General features: G+C 31.4%; 1 long non-coding RNA gene across 2 annotated transcripts; it reads left to right on the top strand.

Moving 5' to 3' along the window:
* Positions 1-567: 567 nt before the first annotated feature.
* On the top strand, positions 568-3226 carry LOC121227883 (uncharacterized). Of its 2 annotated transcripts, none has more exons than XR_005925403.1 (2): positions 568-700; positions 2943-3226. It is a non-coding gene; the product is annotated as an uncharacterized lncRNA (long non-coding RNA). The 2 variants fall into 2 exon arrangements; XR_005925404.1 differs by having other exon boundaries at positions 579-700; positions 2870-3226.
* The last annotated feature ends 11778 nt before the right edge of the window (positions 3227-15004 follow it).

Genomic DNA, 15004 nt, shown 5'->3' with positions numbered 1-15004 from the left:
CTTAATTTCACAAAATGTATTATTTTAATAAAATTATTACTATGTTTTTTTATTTTATTGTATTATATTTTATAAATTTTTTAAAAGAGGCTTAATTTATTGTTTGGCTTAAGGTCTCAAAAATATTAAGAACAGGTCTAATTCTAACCTAATTATTTGATAATCATAGAGTAATTTTTAAGTGGTATTGTTTGACACATATACGACATCGTCTTCTACTGTAATAGTGTCATTCTCGTATTTAATCTCCATGCCTTCTGTTTCTGAAATTAATTTATTTTTAATTATTTTTATAAAAATTCCAAAAAAAAATTTCAGGTTTTTACTGTTGTACAGCAATCTTCCAGCGGTTTAATTAAAAACCCCAACTATCTTGTCCAAGTGTAAATCATCCATACAGTATTGCCATGATGGGCTCGACAGGTTTGTGGAATAAATAACATCAACAAAACATCGAACTACTACCCTTTTCCAACAATCCGACGGTCGTTTCAATTACAAATTGCTCGATCTTTAACATCATCTCTGGTCTATAAATATCTCATGCAACCCTCAAAATTATTACATCAAAAAGTTTCGAACAAAAAGAATTAACTTTTCTGGTTAAACTTTGTTTTGTTATGGTGTGCTTCTGTTTACCCGGGACGTGCTCCCGGTGCGGCGGAGGAGCAAGCGTCGGAGACATGAAAACGATCACCAGGTTTTGTTATGTTCCGTTCTATTGGAAATCATGGAAAGCTATAATATGCACATTTTGTGGAGCTATTCTTAAATCTTACAGATGAACAACAACTCAAAGCTGTCTTCTGTTCATTTCTCTGTCGGCTTTTTCGTGTCTATATATACATATAACTAATTAACTATTGCTTATAGAATAAAACATTTCAGTTCTAAGTTTGTCAGACTGTTTTTTTCTTCATTTATGTGTATATATTATACATTTATATAAAAGAGTTTCCAATGAAGTATTTGGCTTAAAATAGAGTTGAATTTATTAAATTAAAGGAAAAATTTGGGATTTATTCTTTGTTACTTAATTAATTATATTCTTAATTTTGGGTGGCTTTTAATATTTTTATTTTAATGTAAAATGCTATGAAAGTGAAGCCACTACTAGTTATTAATAATAAAATAATTTTCTTAATGTAAAATGTAAAAAGAATTATTGTTTTGAAAAATATGTGAATCTTGTATTTATTTTCGGCTATAAAAGAAAAAAATATAAGCATTTTCCTCCATTTTTTATGCCGGTGATTAAAAGATGATTTAAAGGAGCACATGGCATGAACATGATATATACCATTAAAAAACAAAAGAAAGAGCAAGTATTTTTGAAAAAAAAAATTACCTAGAATTTTTAATTTTTAATGTATTTATCGTAATGAGTTTAATAACTAATCATTTACATTCTGTAAATTCATTAAAGAAGTAAATATTAATCATGAGCTACTTCATTCTCAAAATAAGAATTAAACCATCAACCAATAATTAAGGTAAAAAGAAATTTATCATCTTATTTAACTCCTATGATTGAAAATGAAAAAATTAAAAAAAATAAAATTATATTATTTTAGAATGGCCTTCAAATTTTGAATAATTTATTAGGTTAGACTAGTTGAAATTATTAAATAATTTAAAAGAGATGACAAGTATTTTGAGCTTTAATTTCAGCTTTAATTGTTATGAAGGTGAAAAGACAAATATCTGTCTTAGAAGCATAAAAAATGGGAAAAATCTAGGAGTAAAACATTGGGCTTTTGTTGTGAAGACAAATGGAGCATATTAAATTGCTTCAATTACTAGACCGACTCCATGCTTTATTAATAATTTAAGGGTTTCTTTTAAAAAATTTAAAATTTTTTAATTAAATTAATTTCACGAGTTAATCGAATTTACACAATTTTATCCATCCACAAACACTTTCTTTGTCGGCACTTACGTGAAACCAGCAAACCAAAATTCTAAATTTGGTTCAAAGCATGCCCATAAATGATAAATTGGTCCTACTTAGCAGCTAGAAATTGAGTAGAAAATATTTTGCCTTGTTATAAAGTTATAGAAAACAATAGTTGAAAAACGATAAGAGGTAGAAAAATAAGAAGAGATGTATGTATTTTTTATTAAAAATATATAATCTATACAATTAATAAAATCTCTAATTAAGTTGGTATTATGAGTCAACCGAACAATAACTCTGTTAGGAAAATTATAAAGATATCTTTTCGTATTTAAAATAAATTATATTATTCGATTGTATTTTAATTTTTTTATTTAAAAAATATTTATGATGGGATTTGAACGTACACCAATGTGTAAAACTTTAAATTTTTCATACAACCAAACTTTATTATATATATAGTTTCCACACACGCATATGCGTGACATATTATTTGTAGTTTTTATAATGCTTCTTTAAATTTTATTTTTATACACGAAACAAGATATTTATAATACTTTTCTTATATAAATTTTTTATGTGAAATTTTATTTTAATATTAATAACATATTATCTATTAAAATTTTTATCAAGAAAATTCAATAAAACAAAATTTTGATTAAAGAAACAAGAGCGTAACTCGTATTTACTTTCCCTCGTAATAATATTATAGCCTACACATTTCTATATTATATTGGCTTTTCAAATACTGAAGTAGGTAATGCTTTAATAGACAAACCTACCAAATTATTACTTAAATTGATTTGAGGAATATATTACTGTTCTTCTAAAAATCATGCATGAAAAAAATTCAAAAAAAAATGTTTCATTCTGTCACTTTTATGATATGTTTCTTTCTATTAAGTTGTGCATGTAACATTAGCTTTGTATATCATTATTCAACTTCTCAGATTCTGTGGTGTGTTTGATCAGATTGTGTGCCATTACAGAGTGTTTCCACTACAGTAGATTAAGCATTCAATGACGTTTTTTAAGCTTTTTGCAGCATTTATAAACGTTGCTATAACTATTACGATGGAAAGGGAAAATGCCACAACAAAAGCTGCAGTGTCGCAAAAAGTAGCTATATTTTTGGAAAAAACCCGTCACTATAGGTTTATGGCATTCCACGACAGTTCTTGAAAAAATAGTGGTACATGTAAGACCTTTAATGACATTTTCATTCACAAAGCTCTGCAAAATGTAATGCGGATCGCGGTGTTTTGGATTACAAATGCTGCTAAATGTGTACTTTCCAAAATATTTATTATAGATGTCACTAAATGTTTACCTTTGTGTGACTTTTCTTTCCCAGTCATCACTAATTTTTTAGATTTTATATTTTAAAAAATTGTATTTTTTTCATTTCCTAATAGAATATAAATACAAACCGATTATCATATATAAAATAATATATAATTTATAAAAAAATATAAAATATTTATATAAATGAATAAAGTTATAACACTATTAAATCAAATGGTTGAAGTTTTATTTTAATTTTTGGTTAAACGTTTTTTTCTTTCCAAAATATAAAAAAAAAAACAGAATTTAATTTTAGATGAATAATTTTAATTAAAATTGTAACACCCTAAGTCCAACCTAGAAGTTTAAGCCATACTTGGACGAGTTACACCAATGCATTGAAAATTGATTTCTTTTCGGGATTTTCATTTTGAAAACCAGAAATTCATTTTTGTCGATTTAGGTGATTTTGTAATTTTGTGTTAGAAATTGATTGATATGGACAAGATTATCAAAAGGAAAGTAAGACAAATCCAAGATAATTTACAACCCAAAAGATCAATTCGAAGTTAGTTCAGTGTAAAACAATCTCACATATGCCGTCGATACTGAATCAAATGTTTTCTTGAACAAATGAAGGTAAAACAAAGGGTGATTTACCAAGCATCGGGTATAACTAGACTCAAATACAAATAAGCAGAGCATACTATATAACTTGTAGTAACACAAAGAACTTAAGAGCAGATGTATAATCGATATGGACAGTACGGTATGGATAGCTCTAGAGTATCACAGAGATTTAATCAAAGGTAGTACAATAGAACAAAGCAAAATAGAATAGAGAAGAACAACACCGAATGGTACATAGCAGAATTGAACTGAACATAACAGAACAAAACGAAGTAGAACATAACAGAACAGAGCAGAACAGAGCATGTATGTTTATGTAGATGTAGTATTTTTCAAACAAATCAGAATGCAGATCTATCAGAAACAGTATTCCCAAACTCTGTTACACACCAAAATAGAGTTCTCCCCTGAACTCATCCATCCAAACACACCAACAAAGTCATATCGAGTTGCCAGGTAATGATGAATCGCCACCATGGGTTGCCCAGCAACAATGGCTTATCAATATGCAGTTAAACTACCAATCAAATCTATGTGGTCAAGCCACTAATTACACATATCTTTAACTGCCAGTACAAAATCTTCCTCCTTTAACATCAACCTAAATCCTATGCATTGTGCCATGGCATGCATATGTAGAATCAAAGTAATAAGAATGTAAGACATGATATCTTTCAATAACAGAATCAGTAAACATGTAAAATAGACTTTTCGAACCATAACAGATCATATCAGATTTGTCATGAAGTTACGTGCACGGTTATAAACCAGAATCAATAACAATCGATCTAACATATTCAAATATCACATATTCTCCATCAACAGAATAATGCAGAGGCGTACCGGTAAACTTAACAAATACACATCATACCTGGATAATTCACACACATCAGGCAATAGCACATTACGTTCTGACAGATTCTATTCACTTAAGTTCAAACATAACATACATATGTGCAGATCACACGCCCGTGTCATCTGCTTGTGTGATTTTAAATTGTAAACAGTGAGTCACACGGCCTGGACACATGTCCATGTTCTTGCCTGTGTGGCTTACAAGACCTAGGTACACGCTCATATCCTTGCCTGTTTAGCTCACACGGCCTAGGTACATGCCCATATCCTTGCCCGTGTGGCTTACACGACCTGGGCACACACACCCATTTCCCTATCTGTGTGATCTTAAATTATAAATAGTGAGTTACACGACTTGGATACATGCCCATGTCCTTACCCGTGTAGCTCACACGGCCTGGGCACACGCCGATGTCCCTGGCCGTGTGGTCCTAAATCATAAACAGTGAGTTACACAGCCTAGACATACACCCATGTCATTTCTCGTATGAACCCTGCACTAACATGGCCACACATGGCTTGGACGCATGCCCGTGTGACTCAAATTCAATGAATAATGAGTTACATGACCAACCACGTGGCTTGGCACACAGCCGTGTGGCTTACACAGCCTGGGCACATGCTTATGTCTCTGGCCATGTGGCATCGATAGCCACGTTTTTTGATGTCCAAAATTAGAAAAAATAGGGGTTTTCAGTAGTATCTGATACAAATTTGAAGCAGAAACAACAAGGATGAGGTCTTGTCCCGGTCAACTAATTGAACTAGAAAGACAAGTCAGATCGCGTACAGAATCAGTGCAATGTAATGTAACAAAAGAAAAGGTCACTTTGAAAGGAAGAAACCAAAATGAAGAACTAAGTATTGAGAACGACTAACAGAAGAAACATAACAGAAAAAGAAAGAACAACAATGAAAAGAAAAACCAGCGGAGGTTTCTGGAAGGTTTTAAGTAACCAACTGAAACTAACAACCATACAATATTCAAAATAAAATATTTCCTATTGCTTTCATCGAGATTCGAACACAAAACTAAGGAGTTTACAGAAGCTTAGCCATTGAACCAACAGGCTAATTCTTGACATTAATTGACGAATTTTAACTTATAAACCCAACGTTCAAAGGTAAGGGTTTAAGTAAAATAACAAAATTTCCAGAAATAGGATTCGAACCCAAAACCTCACGCACATAACTCAAACACTTAACCACTAAATCAAATCAGTTTAATTGTCATAAATTTTCAAAACCTAAACTCAAAATCGAAGGATGACCACTCTTAGTTTCAAACCCTAATTTTTTTTCTAACCCTATTTTTGGGATCTTACAAAAATTAAATGATATTTATGCAATTTAAAAACATTTATTGCATTGTCACACCAGGGTCCCTATAAATTTAGAAATTTGGAACAAATTAGGGGTTAAATTGAAAGATATCATAAGCTAATGGTCTCTACTAAAGAGTTAGAGAAAAATAATGGCTAATTTAGATAGAGAAATATAATGGTTGATTTAGACATGGTTAAATTCCAAATCTGATTCGGCTAGATTAGAACCAGTTGGTCCCTTAGCGGGGGACAAAATGATTGAAAATAAGTGGATTTTACATGGTTGAAGACTATGTAGAAAGGGCTATAAATAGCTGAAGAGTGACTTCTTGGGAGACTTCATATCCAATCTGTTTTGTTTTATTTCATTTTATTCATCTTCTTCCTTGGGTTGCTCCGAGGAAGCAATGTTTATGAATGATCTACATGGAGTAATGATCATAATTAATTATCTAGAAAAGTAGAAATATAATAAATTGGTAAGGTTCTAAGACCTTCGGTGTATGTAAGATTTAGAAAACCAATATTAAGATATTCTAAAACCATTTTTAAGGTCTTGCATATTTTTGGAAAATTGAGTTTAAATTAGGATTTATCTAGTTTAACGCATGAATTGGTTGTCTTGCTTAGTTTCCAGAAGCATGGAAGCTTTGGCGCCTGGAAAAGCTAAGTGGACAAGGTGAAGAAGGATCAAGTGAGTTTCGGCACTCAACCCCTAAAATGCTAAGTAGGCTATAATGTTGCATGAGTTTATGAGTATTTACCATTCTATTACAGTGTGCATGAATTATCTATGATTCTATGGTATTGTATCCATGAAATACATGTAATGTATGTATGGGAAATATTGCCAGGTTTAGGTGAAGTTAGGAAAGGGAATATTAGAAAGTAGTGATTTTGTTAGATACTACCATACGGTGTTGTTGTGTGCACCTGTGATGAGTAAAGCTCCAAGCCTTGCATAGAGGACATTGCGATGTTCAAGCATCAATATATGGGATGGCAAATGGAGGAATGGATGGAATGTAATGGGGAAAGTAAGTAAAAGATCATGGCTAAGCCATGAGACCAATCGGAGGTTGTATGCCTAAAATAAATAAGACCATAACTAAAAGATATTATGACATCATGATAAGGATGAGTAAGACAATAGTTGAAAGATGCTATGACATCATGATATAAATGATTAAGATCATAGTTGAAAGACGTTATAGTATCCTTTGATAATCTGTCGGGATGGTAAACATAGAGTTATATGGTGTAAGACCATAGCTGAAAGACGCTATGACATCGTAGTTAGTTCGACATGACATTAAAAATGGGAGAGACCAATGGGATATTAAACACAAGATAGTCGATAGGAAATTAAATACGGGATAGTCCGCCAGGACAATAAACACAGGGTATATCGTGTAAGAACATATTTGAAAGACACCATGACATCATGGATGGTTTGTCAGGATGATAAAAATAAGGATACTGAAGTGAAAGACCATAGCTAGACTATGACAACTAATGGAGTCTCTCAGGATATTAAAATTGAGGTGTGGTATCATGGTAAATAGGACTAAGACCATAGTTGAAAAACGTTATAATATCCTTTGATAATCTGTCGGGATGGTAAACATGGAGTTATATGGTGTAAGACCATAGCTGAAAGACGCTATGACATCGTAGTTAGTTCGACATGACATTAAAAATGGAAGAGACCAATGGGACATTAAACACAAGATAGTCCGATAGGAAATTAAATACGGGATAGTCCGCCGGGACAATAAACACAGGGTATATCGTGTAAGAACATATTTGAAAGACACCATGACATCATGGATGGTTTGTCAGGATGATAAAAATAAGGATACTGAAGTGAAAGACCATAGCTAGACTATGACAACTAATGGAGTCTCTCAGGATATTAAAATTGAGGTGTATTGTGCAAGCCCATAGCTGGGCTATGGTAACTTAGAGAGAGAGTTTATTGAGACAGTAAATATGGTAGAAAATTAGAATAGAAATCGTAGGATAACCCACAAAAAAGAAAAAAAATGATTGGAAGGAAAATAGAAGTATGAATTTGCAACAATAGACCCATTAACGAGGTAGACACTGACAACGAGTTTTAAAGTTGCTTCATACCCAAAACGAGTATTAAATTCTGAATCATTAATTAAGGTAGAAAAGACACTAACTATCTTACTTAACTTCCGTAGTTGAAAGTAATAAAATTTAAATAAGAACTAAAATTATATAATTTTAGAATAGCCTTCAAAATCTGAATAATTTATTAGGTTAGACCAGTTGAAATTATTAAATAATTTATTGTATCCAATACAAAGAGATGACAAGTATTTTGAGCTTTAATTTCAGCTTTAATTGTTCTGGAGGTGAAAAGACAAATATCTGTCTCGGAAGCATACAAATTTGGAAAAATCTAAAGTAAAACATTGGGCTTTTGTTGTGAAGACAAATGGAGCATATTAAATTACTTCAATTACTTTGACGAATTCCATGCTTCTTCACTGATTTAAGGATTTTAAAAAAAAATATTTATTAACTAAAATGAAAAACAAAAATAAACTTAAAAAAATAAAAATAATAAATTAAATTAATTTCACAAGTCAACCAAGAATTTTCTTTCCAATCCACGAAACAGTTTCTTTGTCGGCACCTACGTGAAACCAGCAAACCAAAATACCAAATTTGGTCCAAAGCATGCCCATAAATGATAAATTGGTCCTACTTAGCAGCTAGAAATAGAAAATATTTTGCCTTGTTATTAAGTTATAGAAAACAATAGTTGGTAGAAAAATAAGAAGAGATGTATGTATTATTTATTAAAAACATATAATCTATACAAGTTATAAAATCTCTAATTAAGTTGGTGTCATGAGTCAATTAAATACCAATTCTGTTAGGGAAAGTTATAAAGATATCTTTTCGTATTTAAAATAATACTTCAACAAAACAGGTTTTTTGGCGACACTCTTTTTGACTTAAGACGACCCAAAAAAGGTTGACATAGGCCCTTGACGATTCCCTCAACGTTTCCAAAAATGTCATTCTTAGTGTTGTTAGTATAGGCGTTGCGACGCTTTGGAAAAATAGTCGGAATAATTTAACCTAGGCCAACCTTTATTGAAAGGTTGGGAAAGACATAATCAAGGCCGACCTTTAAAAAAAGATTGGGATAGGAGGAAATATACGGTCCAAAAAAAGTCAGAATAAAGCATTCATATGCCAACTTTTAAAGAGTTGGCTCATGCCTCCGTTAAAGGCAATTTAAAAATAGTTGGGCTAGGCCGTGCCTACACCGACTTTATAAAGGTTGTACTAGACACAATCAAAATCAACTAAAAAAAGGTTGGGATAGACCATTCTATGTCATCTTAAAAAGGTAGGGATAGACCTTATCTGCGTCAACCCCTACTATACCATATTTATATTTGTGTTGATATTCAGATGGTTGGATTTTAGTTTTGAAATTTGAGTGATATGCCAACTCAATTAAGCTCTGGATTCATATTTTTATTATATAAGTTTGTGATCTATTGAGGAAAATCTTCCTTATAGATTTGATGATCGAAGCAAAATGAAAGAATATCCCACAATGCGAACCTTAGTTACCATCAGATATTTCCCCAGCTACTTAACTTATATACGGGTAAACCTCCAATACACCACAATATATAATGCCAGTTTAGGTACAACGACTTTGTAGTCTATTGACACTTTCAAGCTATAATGTTTGATGCAGCTCCCTATCCCTCCTTATTTGAGAATAGTAGACCTACCACCTACTCTTCTGATTTTGAATCCGACACTAACTTATGAGAAGATATTATATTTGGATATTCTGGAAATTTAGATGCATACATCATATCAGGATTTATTCATGTGTCTAAAGGTTCATCCTATATAATAATGCCACGAGTCAGATTCCTGAGCGGATGAGCGTTTGCATTATCATCATAATCTCCTTCATTATTGATATCATCCAAAACCTCATCGACATCGGGGTCACTAAATTCCTCGACCTGGTGGTTGGGATCATCATCATCATCAGGTATTTCTTCATTACCTGCATGAAGACCAGAAACTAATAGATGTATCTCAAAATCAGGACCCAAATTAAGGTTATTATACAAAGTAATCAAGGCCCAAATTAAGGTTATTATACAAAGTAGACACATTGTATGGATTGTCACCAGATGTCAATATCACTCCATAATTGCTCGAATTTACCCACCTAACATTTAGATCGAGGTCAAATTCGTATAAAAAAATTTTGTCTAATCCACAAGCACTCTTGGTGCCTCTACTTACTGGCCTTAAACTCTATATTGTTGATTTAATTGTGTGACATTTTGTACTAGAGCTATTAAAGCTATAGGAATATTAACTGTCACATTTCTCGGTTCAACATCCTCCAACTCAATGAACAACTCCGTTGGTTTAACGTTATCAATGGATCAATGCACCGCTATCATTGTCTCCATGTTATCATCATCTATGAGTTGCATCTCATTATATATACGTGAATTTGATGAAAATAAAAATTTGTAGAATAAATTAAAAAGTAATTATATTCTTAATTTTGGGTGGCTTTTGATATTTTATTTTAATGTAAAATGCTATGAAAGTGAAGCTACTACTAGTTATTTGTAGCAAAATAAGTTTCTTAATGTAAAATGTAAAACATATATATTTTTTGAAAAATATTTGAATCTTGTATTTATTTTCGGCTATGTGTAACATATATATATAAGAAAAAAAATTCATGCCGGTGATTAAAAGAGGATTTGAAGGAGCATATGGCATGAACATGATATATATATATAAAACAAAAGAAAGAGCACGTATTTTTGAAAAAAAATAATTACGTAGAATTTTCTTTAGTATATCTATCTGAATAAATTTTGTAATTAATCTTTTAGATTCTGTAGACTTATTAAGAGGGTAGATATTAACTATGAATTTTAAAGTTGCTTCATGTTCAAAACGAGATTGAATCCTTAATCACTAGTTAAGATAAAAGACACCCTTGTTGTTTTATTTAACTCATGTGATTAAAAATAAAAAAAATTAAATAAAAACTAAAATTATATTATTTTAGAATAACCTTCAAATTTTGAATAATTTATTAAGTTAGACTAGTTGAAATTATTAAATAATTTATTGTATCCCATACAAAGAGATGACAAGTATTTTGAGCTTTAATTTCAGCTTTAATTGTTCTGAATGTGAAAAGACAAATATCTGTCTTAGAAGCATAAAAATTAGGAAAAGTCTATAAGAGTAAAACATTGGGCTTTAATTTAAACTTGACGAGATCCATGCTTCATTAATGATTTAAGGATTTTTTAAAAAAAATTATTAACTAAAATGAAAAATAAAAATAAAAATTTAAAGAAATCAAATTTTTTTAATTAAATTGATTTAACGAGTCAATCGAATTTACGCAAAAACTATCTATTTTTCCAATCCACAAACAGTTTCTTTGTCGGCACTTACATGAAACCAACAAACCAAAATACCAAATTTGGTCCAAAGCATGACCATAAATGATAAAATGAAATATAGTTTGATTTTAAAAGTTAGTAAAATTCTGAGTGTGCACAATAACCCGATTTAGATGTCACATCCCATATTTAAATTAATTGCATAAAATAGAATGTGCATTTCCTTGGCATTAAGTTGAAAGTTTCTCCTATCGATCTCATTTCATTCCTTCTTCCTTTTTGGAATTAAAAGCTCTCTTTCTTGTTTGGATGGAATTGAAAGACTATCCATAATAATATCCCACACGTTAAGATTATTTGAGCAACAAATAATGGTTTCCAATGGTTCGACCCCAATTGAAGCAACGAGTAAATGATGGAAGCAACGGATAAATAAGCAACAAAGAACACAACGATTTACAGTGGTTCGACTCTAATTATTTACTCCACTACCTTAACTTTCCGCAATTAAATATTTTTCTAAATTCACAGTAACACCCCAAACTCAGTTTAAATGTTATAGCCAAACCTAGAGAGTTACAATAATACGTAGAAATCTTTACTTTCCAAAATGTGGCTCGATGCAAAACCGAAAATCAAAGTTTTATAAAATTTGCCACAAATCTTTGATAGAAAAACTTGCCACTTTTAAATCGCTTAGGTGAATCTATCAATTACTAACTTAAAGTCTAAATTTTACTAAATCATTGCGCTTATACCCTCCTTACTTTATAAAAATCGTAATTTTGAATAAAACTTTGCAGCAAAAATTTTAGAGTTGATAATTTGGAAACTGTGATCTTGATAAGTGAAAACATACAGTTCACCAATTGGGCATATTCTAAAACATTCGTTATAAATTTTCATAAAACTCATTTTAAATTTGTAGCGAAAAGTCCTTAGCTTGTTTTAGTTTAAAAACCGAGTTCTAATTTGTTAGCTTGTATGTTCTTTTTTTTTAGTTTTACGTTGAAACTTCCAAAAACCGACGAACAATTCAAAACCCAAAAACAAAACCAAATTAAAAAAACATAGTCCAAAACCAAATGCCCGAAATTCTTAATTAACATAAATCAAACCATATTATTTGAAAGACCAATCCAAGCTCCCGCACGTCATCCGATCCTAAGTCAGAAGTTCACCTGAAACTTATCAAACAAATGAGTGAGTTAGAAGCCCACTGTATGACCCGACCCACAAGTAGAATTTTATTTAACAAGCACATAACTAAATGTCACCACCAAATTTGTACTTATAATATACAAATATCATATCAGAATACTGTATTACCAGAAACATATATCAAATCATTATGTCATATTTTCGGAACATATTTCGTATCGAAATATCATAATTTCATAAACATATATCAGGCCCGAACAAATGCAAATACAGATCCTACCCCTATTTGTTACCCACCAACTCTTACCAGCCAATCACACCAAATAGGACTACAAGAGTCCATCCGTCCAATCACACCAATATGTGGCCGTGTGCCATTCACAAATATGTAGCTGAGCTTCCATAAAGAAATTTGTAGTCTAGCCGCCATATACGTGCAGTAACAACTGCCGTACAACACTTCCTCCATTATATCATAACCCACCCAAATGCTTATGCAAAGTCACATTGACGTACATATATATCACATAGGTTGTATGACATATACACGCAAACATATATTATATGAAGCGTAACTTACACACAACTTATATAGATCATAGCAAATCATATTACATAGTCAATATAGATAACTTATCAGAACATATAATTGAATATGTATAACACACATGGTTTATAAAATAGTCATGCTTAGCTTACATACCTACTTATATAACAAATCATAACGCATTATTATACTTATTGGAACTTATTTAACATACTTCTTACACTTACCAATGTTTGTTTACTTAAACTTGTACTTTTGTGGGCTTACATAATGCTCATGGACCCAATTTATGAGTACCTTAATTAGCCTTTACTTGGGCCTCCAAATTGACCAAAAAGGCCCACACGACCTAAAAACCTAGCCCGTTTGGTCCACACGGACTACATGATTTTACACGGTTGTGTGCCCCACATGGTTTGCATAATTTTGCATGACCATGTGCTCCACATAGCCTGCATGGTTTCACATGACCGTGTGCCCCACATGGTCATCCACACAGCTACGTGGCATTGGGAAATTTAAAAAAAAACCCAGTTTCATTATTTAATCGAGTTTTTTTGGGTTAATTTCACACATTTGATGTTATTTTCGAACAACCACACAATAGAGCAATATCAAAATCCTACATTTGACATCAAATTGTACCAATTAACAACCCAGAGATAAAAATCCGACACTTAAATTGATAACTTTCCCTTACAAGAAATCAACCCTCAAAGTTGATATTCGAATACTTACCTCAGAAAGCCGTCAATCCAAGCTCTTAATTCGCTAAAAGTTCATCTAACGTCCCACGCTTCTCTCCTACCAGAATGCAAAAAATTATCAAACACTAAGTCCTTAAAGCGCTAGAACATAAACTCAATACCAACACAACTAAAAACTTTACACCGAAAAAGAAACTTCAACACTTACACTGAACTTACTTAACAAAACCACAATCCACTTGTATGGATGAAGGGCATAGAACAACAAGTTGGACTAATAAAAACCAATGAAATCAAAAAGAAAACGAAAATAAACAAAAGGGAAAGGAGGAGAAAAATAGAATGTGACAAAAATGAAGGAATAATGGATAATTTTTTTGGGGAGAAATTTGGGGAAATAGATTTGTTTTTAACTAATTAAAACTTAACCATTACCCCTAGTAAATCTGATTACTTACCCTAATAGGTTTTAACCAAAGAGTTTAAAACAAAAAGAAAATTCTTGTTTGCGTGTACAGGATTCAAACATAAAACCAAAGGATAAATTGACACCTTACCACTAAACCAACAAACTCATTTTGACATAACTTGCACAGAAATAAGATTTAAGCCAAAAGGCTAGGGATACGAATTGAGCTAAAATTAACAAAATTTCAAGGGAAAGGATTCGTGTACCGCCCCAATTTTTGGGAATCCTGTGAATGTTGGCAAAATTTCATGCTTTAATTTTGTCATTTGTGAATGAAATTATGAAATAGGACCTATGTGAAAATGTTTGAAAATGCTATAGGCTAAATTGAAGTGACCAAATAAATAGGAGTGCAAAATAGGAGGATTTGCATGACAAACCTCCCATTTTACATGAAGTGGCCAGCCATCATGTTGTTGTAGACAAAATGTACACTTGATATCCATAATTTATGGTACAAATTGCTACAAATTGATAATAGGTTAGGTAAATGTTCCATGATAATGGGTTAGGTAAATGTTTCATGATAATGGGTTAGGTAAATGTTTCATGATAAGAATTTCATGTCTTTTGTATTAAAGAATTAAATGGATGAAATATGAAGTTTTATTAAAAGAAAAAGGGGTGAAAAGAACAAAGTTTTGTCCATCTTTGTTCATCATAGCTGAAA

This window comes from Gossypium hirsutum, chromosome A04 (assembly GCF_007990345.1).
Source record: "Gossypium hirsutum isolate 1008001.06 chromosome A04, Gossypium_hirsutum_v2.1, whole genome shotgun sequence".
NCBI classification, from domain to species: Eukaryota; Viridiplantae; Streptophyta; class Magnoliopsida; order Malvales; family Malvaceae; genus Gossypium; species Gossypium hirsutum.
The sequence above is the reverse complement of the archived record's forward strand: the minus strand, read 5'-3'. Positions and strand labels throughout refer to the sequence as shown.